Source organism: Triturus cristatus, chromosome 5_2, assembly GCF_964204655.1.
Source record: "Triturus cristatus chromosome 5_2, aTriCri1.1, whole genome shotgun sequence".
NCBI lineage: Eukaryota > Metazoa > Chordata > Amphibia > Caudata > Salamandridae > Triturus > Triturus cristatus.
The window spans coordinates 139671818-139689526 of record NC_140588.1 but is presented as its reverse complement, the minus strand read 5'-3'; the positions used below and the strand labels follow the sequence as shown (position 1 = coordinate 139689526).

Sequence of the window (17709 nt, the reverse complement as noted above, 5' to 3'; positions counted from 1 at the left end):
ATGTCTGCCCCCGGCCACTGAACCGTTAGAGGAGCAACTCTCCCCCTAGCTTCACTTCCAACTTGGGATTTTTATGATGATTATATGCTAGAATGTTAGCGCCTCTGCTTCTCCCTCATCCACCCGACCGGTGGCTTTGTCCTGACTTTGGGAATGGGGCCGCGCCCCCATCGGGAACTGGCACGAGTTTATTGTGTATACTGCCTTGCTTGTGTTATTTACTTTAGGTTGTTTTAAAAAAAAGGAACCTTTGTTTTTTCCTGTACCAGAGCTGTGGACACTTCCATGTGTTGTACTTAATTGGCTGCCGAACCTCCGGGATGTCGGCTGAATAGCTGTGTTCCAGACTGACATAAATAAAGGTTTAAAAAAAAAAAAAAAAAAAAAAAATCAATCTTTATGAATGTATTCATGGTTTCCCTGTGATTTCTCAGAAGATTGATCGTCACCCACCATATAAATAGATGATATATACATTTCAGACAATGACTTAACCGAACGCCTAACTAGGATGGCCAAGATAGTGACTCTTAACCCGACATGGGCATCAAATTAAGTTCAAGAAATCTAAACCTGCATATTTAAATGTCGTTTTCTTCTTGGCTAAAAGCTATCTGAGAGGGCAAAGGGTTGGCACCGGACTTCCTATAGAAGTGTGCTACTTTACGACCAGCAAATACATTAAGGAAATTACAAACTCTGATGAGCTCGTTTAACTTCCAACGAGCTACCTTTGGTCTCTGTACAGCACACTATGGTCCATAAAAATTAAGGAATTCAAGCTAAAGGGAACAGTAACGCAGACTTGACAGCAAAAACTGGATGTGCAATTGCTCACAGACCCAATAGATCGTAAGACAATCTCACTCACCTATAGGAAGATAATCAACTCCCCATACCTGTTAAAGCGTCTAATGAACGCTGGCAGACGCATCTCGTGGATCTAGAGGACAAGGATTGGTGCGATGCGCGATCCTCCCCGCAAGAAGTTGCCACACCATCATGACTGCGGCTGGTCCAACCGAAAGTTTTGCACCAAACATACATCTCATGCACAACATTGGTCAAGATGGGTTGAAGTAGTGATGCAGAATGTAGATGGAAATGCAGAGGTACAGGTACATTTTACCACATACTCTGGGAATGTCCAATTATTAAGGCATACTGGAATGTTGTTAACGAGGTGGTTGGCGAGCAAGGTGTGTGGGATGGCCCCAACTCGGTCGCCTAAGGTTTGTTTGCTTAATATCTGGGATGCTACAGACTTAAATCACATGGACCAACTACGGGCTGCCACTAGCTTTATAATAGCTAACTGTATTATCGCCTGTAAATGGGGTGTTCCTAAGTCACCGCCCCTAGAAGAATGGGAGCGAGACGTTGATTGGTACATGTTAGCTAAACAGGCGGTCTACACAAAACAGAGGATGCCCCAAACAGTGGGACACGGTATGGGGGAAATAGAATACGTATAGAGGTAACATTTGCACCTCCCCTCAGTCCAAGGGAGGCGAGACCAACATGGTTAACACATGTCACGAGTTCTGTCGTGGAGGGGAGGGGGCGAGTAAGAACTTGGGATGTCCAGTGAATATAAGAAACGTATCTGTTAATTCTCACATGTCTGCTTTGCTATACCAATTATTTACATAATAAAAAGAGTTTATTTATTGGCTGCGATACAAGTAAAGTTGAAAGGGGAGAAACACCCGGATGTCTTCCCTCTAAATATTCCTATTCAATTAAAGATAACGCCACTATAGTTTTCATACCCAGAGAAGTAAATAGACACATTCCTAATGAGTGAGCTGGATTAGATTGAACAAAGACAGCTCAGGAATGGATAGCTACCACTCATGCTGGCATCAGTGTTACTCTATCAATTCTACAGCAAAGATACTGGTAGCCATATTTAACAAAGCTCACAAAAAATATGTTCAGCAATGCATTACTTACTAGGAGATAAAACACTGCTGTTGTAAATCGCGCGCAGACTACTATTACTATCTCTGATAAAACCTTTGGGGTAATATTTCTTGGCCTCATTAACCGGTATAAATATACATTGGTTGCTATGGATTTGTGTTGCACATTCCTTTGGGTTTTGGCACAAAAGAATGCCACTGTTCAAGCAATAATAAAGGACTTACAATACCTACTAGCATTAAGAGCAGTTCATACCTTTCATTCAAGAAAATGGTCCTGCTAAGGCATTCATGGATGCAATGTCTGCTCTGGGACTACATCTGCTGTATTTGGACCTTTTCTGCCAGAACCTTAAAGGTTTGTAGAGTGCGCGAGCTGTAACCTTAAACAAGCTTGAACATGAAGGTATTGGATAAAGGATTGAGCTGGCTGCATACTCTGTATGGGATTGAGAAAGATCTTTAAAAAAAATACAAATAACTTGCCTATTAGGTGGGGACACCAGATGCTCTGAAATATCAATGATTGCCCCTGATCTTTAAGTCCCTAGACAGGTTGCAGTCGAGAAACACTTGACCCTTTATTTCAATTTGCAGAACGTTTAAGAAACTAGAATCTAATCTAATGTGAAGTTCTTTTACTCTTTCACCAGCCAGGATAAGATTCCTAAAGCTGCTGACTGTTGGCCCCCAAAACAGACAGCTAGAGCAGGAGAAGATCCCTGATAAACAAATCTTCAGGCCATCCTACAGATGACCTGTCCCAGATCTTGGCTGTTCCAGTTGAAGGAATTCGAACAGTAATCGTGCCTCCAGTCACTGTCTGGTTTAAAGAAAAATAGGACGGTGTTGATCAATTACATCAAAAATCATTATGAGGCAGATGCTGTTTATAAGATCCCACTGATGCCAAGAAGCTTCCGAAGATGATCAGAAAATCTTCTCTCTCTTCTGAAAAAGCTATCCCAAGAAAGGTACAGCTGCGTTGAAGTCCTGAGTCTCATTCTGGGGACTGAGGAGCCAGCTTTGTATCTCTAGCTTCACACCAAGTACCGGTTTAAACAGGTGAACCTGATGCTGTGATGACAATTCCATCCAATGAAACTGCTGCTGTCGTTAGATAAGAGTCACTGCCAGAAAAACATCAATGGAAATTATTCTTCTACAAAATGTATAGTAGGAGAATGATAGATGCAGATTTTGAAAGACGAAAAATAATAAAATCCTTCTGCAGTTAAGCAGCAGTATAGAGGACTGCTTATCTGTTGGTTTCGGGACCAATACCTTTCTATACCATGGTCATGCATCTAGACTACCACTGGAGTTTTTTCCCCCTATTAATGTGGATTAAAATGTTGCTTCTTTTGGATAGGAACTATACTCCTGATAAGACAATGCTGATGTGTGGTTCAGACATTGCAACTGCATTCTTCACACACAGCACGTCAGGATCATCGTGCTGTGAACTTCAAAGCATGTCCTGTGCTTGATGGTATTGTATTGGAAAAGACTCCCATCAATATCAGATCATCAGCCCAATAGAAATGATTACAACTCCCTATTTCTTGTAACTAGCACTTAGTGATATAGTACATGGCCACTTAAATTCATAGCACATAGATGTAATGAAATAATTCAAGTGTAACATAGCTTACAAAAAAAAGATTGACAAACTTAAATGAGATATATTTGGCTTTGTCCATTTGTCATATGTAGCATGGTTTTAAGCAACAACAACAAAAAAAAGAAACACATTGACCACATCATAGTGCTTTTTCGGTCCCGTCTGGCGTTAGCGGCACGCATGCGCTGCTCTCGCCATGCGAGGTCTTTTGAAATCAATACGATTTCAGATGGGTGCTTTAAGCCAAGCCCTTCTTTTCCATGGGCTCTCGCCCTCATTTATGTTAAACAAGGGCGCGTGATTGGCAAGCGGTGTTTTTGGTTGCCGCCTTGTCCATTTTTAGGCCGGCCCATTTCGCCTGGCCGATGCCTTCTTTCTTTGGTCCTGTGACATGGGAGCTGCATTCCTTACAGAGCGCGTTGCACATTAAAGCATATTGTCGCCCTTTCCTTTTCAAACTAGCTCATGCTGTAGCAATGTGCCTATGTTGGTCATACTCCAGGACGAGCATTATACCGCTTCAGGTTCCAGACTACCATTATGTCTATGTACACTCAGTCATACTCCAGTGTGTGCACTATGCTCGTGTCAGGATCCAGTGAAGCACTGTGCCTATGTCAGTCAGATTCCAGTATGTGCACTATGCCTGCATAAGGCTCCAGCGCAAGCACAGTGCCCGACTCCAGGTGGCCCTGGCGATACTTCCTGCTGCTGCCCCTTTAAATCCCCAGCAGGTTGCTCGCTGCTGTCGTCACTGGCTCTCTCAGGGTACAGGAGGGTTCCTGCGCCCCGCACACACGCTGCTATCAGCGATGCGCGAGGAGGGAGGAGGGAGGCAGCGGAGGCTGGCAACGAGGGAGCCGGGCACCGAGCAGGGGTGGCCGCTGCAGCAGGGACCGTTCTCCCAGAGGCAAGGAGCCGCCTGCAGCCCACTAGCCACATCTGCCCTTCCTGTCGGCTTCTCGCGCTCTCTGCCCTCGTTTCCCCTGCCTCTCTCGCACTCCTTCTGAGCCCCCTGTATGTGCATCTCTCTCCCCTCTGCCCTTGCTTCCTTCACCCCTCTCTATCTCGTTCCACTTCTAACCCCATGTGCACATCTCAATCCCGCTGCCCTGGTTTCCTTCTTACCCTTTATTCCGCTCCACTTCTATGTGTGTGTACGTCTCTCTCCTCTAGGCTCCGTCTCCCCTCCCTCGACGCCTGACCCCCGTGTGTGACTCTCTTCCTCTGCCTGGTTTCCGTCTCCCCCCGCTCTCTTCCTTCACTTCCCTTGAGAAAAATACAATCTTTCAGTTCACTCCTAACATTTTGAAACAAGAATTGAAAATGTAATAGGTCTCACCTTTTATTAAGTTATATCCATTTGCTTTGCTCTACAATGCCATTAGCATAGCAAATGGCTTTAACTTAATCAAAGGCGTTACCTGTTGCATTTTCAATGCTTGTTTTTTTCAGCCATGCTGCACAATGGGACTAGATTAGTAGGTGTGTATGTTATTGCGGAAGATACTGTTTTACAGGTGGCGATATAATAGATGGCAGTTCTACAGGTGTGAGATTCATCATGAGAGGTGTGCGTTCTGCACGGCATCATCAGGAGGATGAAGATTCCTACAGTTAGCGAGCAGCCTTATAGAGGGATTTTATCAGAAGCGAGGCAAGTGATAATTCCCCTTTAAAATATGGAGCATCAACAGAACACCTCAGTAATCGTCTTTCTAGTCCAAATACAGACATCTAGCAGTTGATGCTAGGAATAATCAGTGCCAGCAGTCAGAGCGCACACAGGACCACGAGGAGCTGCAGCAGGAAGGCAGGGCCCTGCACCTGGATCCATCCACCAATAAACACACAGAGGAGATGATGTAGAATCTGAATCTCCACGCTAGGAGATACATGTGAGCAGTATTTAAGAGCCACATCACTTTTTTGCTGAAGTGAGACGAGACATATACAAGCAAAAGCATCCAAGACAAGGAGACTGCACAAACTAGATTTGGTGCTGATCAGCATCGGTCTATTTCGGACTCAAAATCCTTAATGTTCCAACCACTAGTGACAAGGGAACAAATGTATCTTTGGGTGAGCTCATCCTCCTAGCACGAGTCCCATAAACAAAACTGCAGACAGTGAAAGGGCGACTTTGTAAAAGAACCTGTAACTTGGTGTAAGAAGTTATTAGTGACTGCCAGAAAGTGGTCAGAGAAGCACCTGGGGGAAATCCTGGTCTGTGCCAGCCAGAAAAGCAGAACTTTAAACACTGAGTAGCAGGCCCTTGAACGCATATGATGTATACTTAAGAGCGTGGCTTACGAGAGAAGCACGACAGATATAACAAACAAATCCACCAAGAAAGAGTACTGAAAAAGCTGCCTGGTTAACTTCAAACAGTACTTGAAAACCCCTCACTGACCAATAGAAGCATCCTCACAACTGACCCAAGCAAAGACTTCTATGCACTAAAATATGATATGCAACCTAATAACCAGTTTCTCAAGGCTAAGGTGAATGCCACGGCGAGTCATTGTTTGCACGTCAGTGTTGCACATGAATCCAAACATTAAAACGTCTAGACAAATGCAAAAACGAATAGAATAGATCTATAAGAATTAGCAACACAGAATGGAATCTCAAATAAAATATAGAAGGCAACAACATATAGCAATGTCTTCCAGAGATTTTGAGACACGTTGTAAAGACAGACATAATTTTGCACTGGCATTGTCAAAGCAATTAGGGTAAGCAGGCACACCAAGAAGCTAATGTGCACCCTAGATGCATAGTTCCCAAGACTACTTCCTCAGGGAACGAATAATCCAAGCACCCTAGTACTTTTCAGCATCACTGCAGCTGAGCGTCCAATCAGCAACAATGCTCCAATATGGAAGAGAACTCGGAAGCTTCTAGAAGACTCACTATAGATCGTTGCACTTATTTGGCCTGAAATTCCCCTAGCAGCGTAAGGTGGTTACAATTAGAATAAACAAGCATTTGCAATGCAATAGGTCTCGCATTAGGAAAGTTTGAGCTTTTTGTATTGTAAATTAACTAATTTTTTATTTATGTGTTGGTATTGACAATATTGAAATTACTAGCTCTCATGTACAATGTCAATAGTTTTAACTGTTGCAAATGTGACACCTATAGCATTTGTAATGCAATATGTGTTGTATTTACGTGACTTCGATGTATTGATATTACAAATAACAATGGCTTAACTTTTGCAAATAATTAATACTTAAGTAAAAGTTAATGTAAATTATAATGGCAATCTTTTAAACTTTTGTTAATAACTCTTGTGAAGATTATGTTTAGTGTATTTATTGCGCCTAAAATCCAAGAACAGAAGTTAAATATCATTTTTTTTGTGCCATTTGTAATAAAGCCTAAATATTGAGAGAACATTTCAAGAGCCAGTTGTTGTTAAATGGTTGTACAGATTGATACTGTGGTGGCGGTGAGTGATGTTGTGGTGGTGTCGAGTGATGCTGTGGCGTTAATTGATGCTGTGATAGCGCATAGTGATGTAGTGGTGCCCTTGAGTGATGCTGTGGTGGTGCTAAGTGATGCTGTGGTGATGCGATATATAGATAGAGTGCAATTGTCCGACAGATAAGATAAGATAGAGAGTGAGGGCGATAGAGAGTAATTAGGTAGAATATAATTATGTGGCATTGAGTGGTTTTGTGTGGAGTGTATGTTGATTTTAGTGGTGTGGAATGATGGGGCATTGAGTGTTATTTTGAGTGTATTTTGCATTGCTTGCATTGTAATTAATTGGCACTGAGTGTTATTTGGAGTGCATGTGGCATTGAGCGTAGTGTAATTATGTGGTGTGTAATTATGTGGCGCTGAGTGGTATTTAAAGTGTATGTGGCATTGAGCGCTGTGTAATTATGTGGTGTGTAACTATGAGGCACTGATTGGTTTTTGGAGTGTCTGTTGTATTGAGTGCATTGTAGTTATGTGGCATGTAATCATGTGGCTCTGAGTGGCATTCGGAGTGTATGTTGCCTTGCCTTTCTATGGTTCCTTAAACCCTTAGAGGCAATTCTTTTATTTTAACTAAAAGGATGGTAGTTAAATGGTGTTTACGGCAGGATAAACGTTAAATGGTGGCTACAGAGAAGCTGTGTGCTGAAAGGCAAAGAACACGGGCATGAAAGTTAAAGCGAGGATGAAAATGGAATGAGTGTGGCAGAATGATCGTTAAATGGTGGTTACGGGTAAGCTGAGTGCTGAAAGGCAAAGAGAACACGGGCCAAAGCAGGAAGAAAACACGAGATGCAAGAGGCATGCGAGTGTGGCAAACACTGGTGGGGCTCAGAGCATTCTGTTGCTGCCTGTGTGTGTGAGCAGTGGGGCTGTGTGTGTGTGAAGTGCCTAAAGTTGCAAGAAAACATATGGTTATTTAAATCCTTATACGCAGAATTAATGGAGCTAATGTTATCGACCTTAGAAGGAAGAAAAGGGAATGAGCGCTGCATATGTTAACTTTGTAAGCGCAGAAAGCGTGCAGGGCAAACTTATTATTTTGGTTGTTTGAGACTCGGATCTGGGCAAAGCTGCAAGAAAACACAGAGGGGGGGGGGGGGCAGGCTGTGTGCTGAAAGGTAAATAGAACACGGGCATGAAAGTGAAATCGATGGATGGCAATGCGTCCGTGAGACTAGCCCTGTGGTGGGGGAGGGACAGTTGTGAGAGGCGCCATGAGGAAACAATCTCTCGGCATGCTGTGGCGGGGGAGCGGACCCTTTGAAGTATGATGCCGAGGCTGTGGCTACATGTGCACGCGCCAGTGGGCTGAAGCGCTTCCCCAAACGGATTGCATGGCGGCACAATGCACGCGATTGTGCGCGTGCTCGCCATGCAATCCACTTTTGGGAGCACTTTGAAATGCCCCTCTTACTAGAGTCTCGCATAGCGATTGCGTAAACGCAATAGCTAGGCGAGACCTAAAAATATACCAGACCGCACGGGACTACGAGCAAAAATACATTCAGATGACTCAACCGCCACTCTGATAAGGAGCGTGACGTAGGCAAAGGAGAGTACCAAGGACCATCACAACAAGACAGCGACAAGGAAAGAGGTGTCGAGAAGGCATCCCAACAATGATGAAGTATCTACTGCACTGACACATTCTCCTCTTTCTCAAGTCCCCCTCATATAGGGAATGTGCGGGATGAGTGAAATTCATCGCAGATGAATAGTTTGGTTATGAGGAGGGGAGGGGGGGGGGGGGGGGGGATTAGGGTAGCAACTGCATTGGCTAAGGAGTAGTTACTACTCAATGAAGGCCTGCTTGAGGAATACCTAGCTTTCTAGAAGATAGCAGACATGAATAGACCATTCTAGTTTTCCAAGAGACACCGATGAGGTGGCCAATGAAGGCAAAGGGTTAGGTTGGGGCCCAGCTGGCAGAGTTAAAGTTGGGGGGCAAAATCAGTGCAGCATAAACAAGGAGGCCAAGGAATCATTGCATTCAGCTTCAGAAAGCATGCAGCCGATGAACCCCATTGAAGCTCCTTTCGCATAATATGAAGGGACTAAACTCATATTCTAACAAAAAATCATTAGTTTTAAGTGTACATTTGAAATCAAAATCCAAATATTACTGCTGGAACTGCACCTACTACGAATGGTCTTCTACTATTCTGGGCTTCAATTCGCCAGGGAATTATAGAGAATAAATATGCATCTGTTTATAGACTCAGTGTAGGTCTGGATAAATGGATTTAGGACTACTTTCAAGCAAATAGGGCTGGGGATACCACAATCAGTGACCTAGGGGGCACTTAACACAATAATAGGGGACTAGCAATAGCCAACTCAACTTAAGTTGCTAGGGATAGGAAAAGGGCACAAGTTATATTGCGACATCATGGCCCTAGAAGTTCTTGACAAGCAAACTACAATAACTAAGTGCAGGCAACTGGTAATCCTAAGGAGCCCCCTTTCAGGTCACTGAGCAAAAGAGTTTCTGTGCTGCTCAAACTGGGACGCTCAAACTGGGACGCGCCTGTGTATGAAAAGGGAGACAACTAAGTCCCACATTGGCTGAGGAACTCTGTTTACAGACAGCCGAAATACATATCTGAAGTCTCAAAACTTACCAGGGTTGTGGAAATGGGTCACGCAGGACCTAAAAAAAGAAAATATGTTTTATTTGGTTCTCAAACCCTATATGCTAAAAGCAAGTAAAGAGCCAGGTTAGTCCAAATCTTCGGCCAGTCATGCTAGATACAGGCTCTCAACAAGAACGTGTTGACTCACTGGAAACAATCCTCACTATGGGGAGCTGCTTTTAGTACTTAAGCACACAAGAGCCCTCAAAACAATCTGGGCCAAAACAGTTTCCTGGTAGGACTATAGTCAAAATAAGCATTATACTGATAAAAGTTCTTTGTTTTAAGTGGAAAAAATGAGCGGCAGTAAACCACTTTGTAATTGGTCAACACTAAAATCTTTTGTCATGTATGTCCTAGATCATCAGAGTATGTGTCAACTGAGATGGGACTTCAAATAGTCTGCCAACATTTCCCCCCCCCCCCCATTTTTAACAATTACACTGTGGACACTTTTTAGCTCACCCTAATTAAATCTGGCTCGCAAATGCGATCGGATTTTTCAAGCTCTGCCGATGCCAGAGATAGAAGGATATACTGACAGCCTAGATGAATGGCTAGAGGCTACACCAGAAGCAATGTACTTAAATAAATCCATTTTCAACATAAAAGAACCAAACCGATGTTTTTTGTTGATATTTGTTTTATGCCTGATGTGAGTGGACTCCCACAAAATATGTGATTAGGGGCTTGGTAGTTCTTAAGTGACACCATGTTATGTAACATGTTCAATGTGTGCCTGATTTTTGCAATACACACTTTGCATGCTGGGATTTTAGAAAACCTGTTACTGAGAACCAGAAAAGAAACTACAAATCCCAAAATGCAAAAGGTTTGCCAGCTAAAATCCAGAACTGTATTAAAGTGTCACACCTATAATCAAGCCATCTATCGCAATTGGCTCAGGTCTGGTTTTACAACTGAAGCTAAAAGCTGCTAAAAAGTTAAAACAAATTGCATTTTGCTTTTAATGTTTTTCATTTAGGTTAATCAGAGAAATAGCTGGAAGGGGCAGAGATTTTCTTTCATTCAAATTCCTTCCATTTAAATTCCTGATGGGCACAAATTAGCAGGCATTTTAAACAATGAGTATGCTAAAAAGAAAAAACTATATTACCCTGAATAATGTGTCCCACACCCATGCCCATTAGGTTTTATGGTCACATTTTAATCCCCTCTAAAATATAAAGAAACGGTCTCCAACATTTCCTGTAATAAGAGCTACTTATGTTCAATAAAAGCCACCCTGAACAACAAATATTACTGTTGTTGTAATAGTGACCACATCAGACAAGATAAAATTAGTGGACGTGTTGTGCAAGATTATCTGTACCAATGACCTCAGTAGTATTGTCAAAACATGCCTCATCATGGGTAACACCGAACAACCATAGCTGCAATACCCTTATCACCAACGTAATATTTTTTGGCAATAAGTCTTCCTTAGGCAGAATACTTTACCACTGAAATATCAACTTTGAATATTTTTCAGAAATATAAATATTTACTACAAATAACTTATGAGTTATGAAAATACAGACATTTACAAATTTTGCATACATATCATTGCGACTTCGTGGAGTTCCGCCTAGCGCAACTCTGCCCAAGAAAAAGTTATATTTTAATAGGCTGGGCCGCACAGAAGGGACCTAATTACGGATAGCTGGAGAGCTACCAGTAGTTAGAGGAACCTGATATAAAGGAAAGTCTGCAGCGATACTCCTCCTCTCATAACTTCCGGAGAGGCACACGCAGTTCTAGGTGTTCTACGGGAGACGAGCTGCTGTCCTGGGGCTTTTGTACCAGGTGAGCCCAGGCATCAGCTCGGTTTGAAAAGCGCTTTAATCCATGCAGGAAGTGCAGAAGGTGCTGCCAAAATCTGACCTCATGAACGCAGCACCAACACCAAACGTGTAAAAACCGGGCCGTTATGAGTATCTGTACTCTCCTTGTCTGAGGAGAAGTCCCGGTCATCAAAAGGAGAAAAACATAAAAGTGCTGGTACTCAGTACCGGCCCATCTAAAGCACTGCATTTAGTTAAAAGACATAGCGAGGGCGGTCGAGGTACAATGTGCGGCCGCGTGCCTGACCTCAACATGGCCCCAAAATTGAGAATTCGCGCCAAGGAATAACGCGACCGTGGCACAATATCCAAAGGAGCGCACGCCGCAGCGGGTTCCGAAAATCTACGTATAAGAGCGGAGAAAAGGAGGCGGAATAGAGTAGCGCGATCCTCAAAATTCTAATTCCACCGACAAGCCGTCCTCCTCACCTGATCACAGAAGCACGCGAAGACTTTCCGAGTACAAACGCCAGAGGCTCAGGTCCACAAACCTTTTTCCTGGCGCAGTGAAAATGGCCTCCCTCTAACTTCCGTTCTGTTCAGACGTTGGCGTGACGTAAGTTCAGACCCACATCCGGCAGCAAGAGCGAGATTAGCTTTTGGGGTAAAGGAGAGTCTATAGTCTCCTAGCAACGTGCCGCGCACTTTCCATGAGTGCAATACAGACCAGACAGGACCTGGTTATAATGCGTGGCTTATTGTTGGTCTGTATAACGGGACATTGTTTTGATCCTGAACGTGACCGTCTTCAAAAAACTCCTATTTTACTCAGAGGTTTGTTTCAAGAAGGCAGGCACTTGACGAAAGCGCCCGCCCCATTTAAATCAAACCTCCACATATTGCTTCATTGGTAGTGAAATCGGCAGTATATGTTTTATTGCAGGCGCACCATAAGTGTAGGATGACCAGATTTTCAGAATAAAAACGGTACGTGAACTGACATAGAAATAGGACTAAATGTTGCCACTGACCAGCTTGGTGTCAATTTAAAATAAAATGATATATGTGTATTTATATATATATATATATTTTTTTTTCACTGAAAAAACATAGGTTTCAGGCACGTTATAGTTGGAAATTAGCATTTAAAAAACCATAGAAATTAACTGAAAAAACCATAGGTTTCAGGAACGTTATAGTTATAATTCATGCCTGCTACTTGGCTCATTCTCGCCTCAGGGCAAACTGGTTTTGGATTTTTGATTGCGGCAGACCGGCCGCAGAGAATATAATGTTGTGAAGCCTCCCTCAATAAGCACAGGACTCCAGGATTGAAAGAACTTCCAATTATACTTTATTGGTCATACACAACGAGGTGAGGAATTTTATTACTGTCTCTGCCTCCATTTCGTACAGGCACGGGCAGGGTGTAGGGGCCTGGGGGTACATGCCGTACATACGTGAACCGAGGGTACGGTGCATACATGGGGGGGGCTGGGGGTACAGCGCGTACATACGGGGTGCTGGGGGTATGGTGTGTGCCCCCACCCCCGTATGGGCGGTGCGTACCCCCACCTCCGTGTATGGACGGTGCGTACCCCCAGCCGCCGTATGTAAGCACCATCCCCCAGCACATCCCCCCATCCCCCCGTATGTATGCGCAGTACCCCCAGCCCCCGTATGTACGCGCCGTACACCCAGCCCCCCCGTATGTACGCGCCGTACCCCCAGCCCCCCTATGGACGGAGCGTACCCCCCCTGTAGGTACGGAGCGTACCACCACCCCCGTAGCTACGCTCTGGGGGTCCGCACCGTACATACAGGGGGGTGGGGGTACGCTCCGTACCTACGGGGTGGGGGTACGCTCCGTACCTACGGGGGTGGTGGTACGTTCCGTACCTAGGGGGGGTGGGGGTACGGCGCGTACGTGGGGGGTGTGCTGGGGGGGGTGTTCGGCACGTATGCGGGCAACTATTTGGACATCTCCATAGTTGCTATGGGCGTTCGCACCGTACGGTGTTTTTTCCATACGGTTGTGCATTCGGATGGACGGGACGGATCGTACTTGCGCGTGATGCAGATTGGGGTGTACAAAATCTCCCTACTTCCACGGATAGAGTAATTTCACAGTTACACGCACATACACTCACCATACACTAGGGCCCATTTCACTAACATACACTCAAATACTCCACCAGCATTGAACCTGTGGAAAGAAAATTCCTAAAACTCCTAAACCCCACATCTACACCGAGGTCGATAAGACCTAGTTATTGCAATTGTCATAATCTAAACAAACTATACAACAATAATCAAAATAGAGTACTCAATAATTGACAAGAAATAATCACCAATACCGTATTTAAAATTATGATTCTTTATCTAAAATTAGTCAAAAGAAATTAATCAGAATAAATCATTTTCTCATAATTACCTATTCTAGCTAAATGTCAGAATGGGTCATCAGGACAAGTCTCTCAGTAGAAATCTCCCAAGTCACCGTCCTCTCAGCATCGATCCTCACCAACGCAGGTTTGGGAAGAAAAATCTCGAATGCAATGACACGGACCCTCTCTAGTCTAGTATATTTATAATGAAACTTGCAATATTAAAGAAACATTAAATGTTTTACACGTCCGCCGAACCGCTGAGCAGAGCGAGCAGGAAAGGATGTAGCATCGCTACATTTAGAAAATCTCCGCTCAGGAAATCACAAAAATAAAAAGACAGAACAGGAACCAAAAATAAAAAAGTATCTTTTAGCATCCACATTTCCTCAGCGATGACACAATGCTCAGAGTTCTTTCTTAACAGCTCCTTTGTCCTCCAAGGCTGTCCAATACATCTGGAAACTCGCCCAGAACTGCTGCTGTCCTCACGGAAAGTTTTAACCCAGGCAAGGACGGTGATCAGATGTCTCGTGATCATATTCAGCAAGGCCCTCTCATCACAAATTTCTCACTCGAGGCCAGGCTGCAAACGGCGGACATTTTTGGTTAGGCCAAAATGGACCATCTTAATTAAAAGAGACAAAAACAACGTTACCACAGCATAATGATTAAACAGTGTTAACCCCACTAATACCCTTATGTGTATGTAATTATCTAGCTTTTAGCAACACAGAAAAGCATTAATTCAAAAGCGTTTCGTGCTTTAAAATAAACAGCACTCAGCAACGTTTATTTAATAAAACATGCACATTGTCAATAGGCAACACATACGCGTTCCCACGTGTAGTTCTCTCTTGTTAATACGTACATGTTGATAAGTAAAAACACTTACACAAAACAAATAATTAATAATTAATAATTAATAATGTTAACTATGACAAATAGACAAACCAGATCTTAAAAACCCAATAGATTGTTATTAGAAAATCCTGCTCCAGCAATCCCCCCTTTGGTGATTTTATCACCAAATAACCCAAAAAAAAAAAAATTAGTGATATTTAGTCCCATTTTAGGAGAAATTGGAAATGTCTTTTTCCTCCTTACACAACACTACACACCAGGCACTCTTTCATCATCCCTCTTTGTTTCTAAGTAGACACTCTCCCTCAATTCTTCTAATTCAATTTCTTGTGGTTCTCTTTTCAACCTTTTATTTCTCTTTTCATTATTTCTTTTAATTAATTTCTTTTTCCCTCCCCTGTTTTTACAACACAAACACACCAATCTCAATATCAATAAAGCAACAATTATACAAGTTAAAGGAAACAATATCTTACCTATAATAGTACTACCTATTTTTGCAATAAAACTCTTAACAGCTATCACCTTATTAGCTATTTTAGTCCAGATACTTTCAGCTTCAAGTGGTACTAATTCTTCATGCAAATCAGTAATATTTTTGATATAGACCTTCAGGTCTTTGCTTTCGTCTGGAATGTAAGTGCAACAATGTTGAACTTTCCGCATTCCACAAACTCCACCCTCCTTAGCCAATAGAATATCAAGAGCAAGTCTATTTTGCATAGACATGGCACGTACGGCAATTCATTCCGTATTCACCAAAAGAAACCCTCCAGCGGTATTTGTCGATAAGCGATCCACCACTGTTGACAGTTTCCGAATCCCATAAGCATTTAAAGAAATTCCCACTGCTGGAATTAAAGCTCCAAAAATGTCACCCACTATTTCAGACCAAGTTTCCCTCTTGAAGCGCATTAGTAAATTAATATGTTCCACATCTTCTATTCTATCTATATGAAAAATCTTTGGAAAAACCAGGCCCACATAACACGTGCCATACCAATGGTCAGGCAACTTGTAATAAGCCTTGTTCCCACAAACATAATACACTCCTGGAAAAATTGTATCTTCTCCACCTCTGAAACCCCATCCTGTTGCAATGAAGTATGTATCATGACATTCACTAGTCCCAACAAAATATGTATCATATTGGGATTTCCCTCTTGTAATGCACAGCTTACCCTTCTGTGGTGCATCTAAAGCTAAAGTTGGACTAGCTCCATTTCTCAATTCTTTTCCCATCTCAATGTCCCAAATTGTCTCACTCACTTTATATTTCCCTGCCTTTTCATGCATGCTCAATCTCCTTTCCTCCACCATGTTCAGGAAAGCTTTCTCCTCTTCTTCCAAACTACAAGTTAAATTATTCTTAAAAATGTAATCTAATGTTAATTCTTCTTTCTCAATAAAAATCTCACCAAAAATGTTAGCTTCTTTAGCTGGATTCAGCTCTTTGTTCATTGGCAAGTGCCCAAAAATACTATCTTTGTTAGACATCTTATAATCTATTTTCCCTAACAAATAAAAAACACTACTTAATACACCACAAGAAATTCCATACGTAGCTGGTAAATGGTGATAAGTAACACCCTCTGAAACGGATGCAGGTAATTGCATACAAACGTAGCAATCCCTTACTTCCATTGTCTTCACATATTCGTATAACAACTTTGAAAAAACATTACTAGAAAAATCATTAATTGACCTATCTTTATGCATGTAAGTATTACTAATTCTAGTTGGAACTACTTTTTGCGAATTCTTTTCTACATTTGTCTCATTCTCTGTATGTATTTCAAATGTACCTATTGAAACTCTAAATGTAACTAATAAAGCTAAAATACCCCATAATAGCATTAATAATCCAGTACAGCAGCAGCACATTCTACACCATCTTCTTAAGAAGGCACATCTACTTTGATTATTCTCTATGTTAGCCATTTTACTACTTTGACCTTGTCTTTTGACTTAGCCTCTACTACTCCACTACTGTAATTTCTCAAACTTTGGATTACTTCAGACAGCTGAATTTCAGACTTTCTCCTTTCCACTTTCTCCAAGTGATTTCTTCAGTTCACTCAATTTGGATATTCATCACTTTTCACTCCTCCTTCTTCAGCAACATCAAATTGTATCAGATCATCAACAACATCCTGTGCATCTGACTCTTCTCCAATGTCAGTCAGGATAACTTTTAAGATTCCAACAGATTCTTCCTTTTCCTCAACCACTTTTCTCAAGATCCCCTCCGGATTATCTCGAGTCACTGGTTCTTCTTCAGACAGTGCCACATAAGACCATTCCGGTGATCTGTACTTTTGGTTGGGTCTTCTAATTCTTTTTATTTCCTCAGGTTCTCTTGACTCCTTTTGCTCCTTTCTTTTTACTTCGTTTTGACTCGACACTTCATTCACTTGTTCAGCTCTCGATGTATTCCCTCTTATCAGTCTGTATCTCAGCCTCTTTACTCTGTTGTTAGGCCAAAAATCTCCTCTTACGACCTTTTTCGGTCTTGTTTCTGTATTATTTCTTTCTCCAATCCAAGTTCTCTTTCTCAGAACTCGACCCTCTGATTTTCCATTCTCACTTTCATCCGATTCTGTTTCAAATGCCTCTTGTTCTTCAGCAGTTTTCTTTCGCTCCACAGTCTTTTTCACCACTATTTGAGACTTCCCTACTTCTTTCCCTCCTCGGGTCTCCGACACGCAATCTTCTTGCTGTCTACTTGTCCCTTCACCTAGCTTATTAGAAGTGTTCCCTACACCTCCTCGGGGGTCTTCCGCAATCTGTCCCTCTCTATCTTCTTCTGACCCTACTTCTTCAGATATAATCTCAAGTGGTTCTTCAATCTCCTCCTCTTCTGATTCAGGAGTAATTTCTGTGGAACTGCTCTTTTCTTTTCTTTTTCCTCCACTGCTTTTTGGAACTTCAGGCTCTCTTTCAGAATCTGATCTCCTTTCTGAGATTCTCAATGGTTCTCTTGAACTTGAAGCCTTT

The 17709-nt window shown here is 42.5% G+C and overlaps 1 protein-coding gene across 4 annotated transcripts in view; it reads right to left on the bottom strand.

The window, feature by feature from the left end:
* The window catches only part of LOC146822725 (uncharacterized), a 410295-nt gene extending 398195 nt beyond the window's left edge, over nucleotides 1-12100 (bottom strand). The window contains exons 1-2 of one of the 4 annotated variants that reach the window (XM_085606915.1): nucleotides 11951-12071; nucleotides 9666-9694 (exon numbers count right to left, since the gene is read on the bottom strand). The gene's annotated coding sequence lies outside the window, so the exon portion shown is untranslated. Of the gene's footprint in view, nucleotides 1-9665; nucleotides 9695-11950 lie in introns of all 4 variants that reach the window. The other 3 variants (XM_085606917.1, XM_085606916.1, XM_085606918.1) reach the window with 3 other exon arrangements.
* Between the last annotated feature and the right edge of the window lie 5609 nt (nucleotides 12101-17709).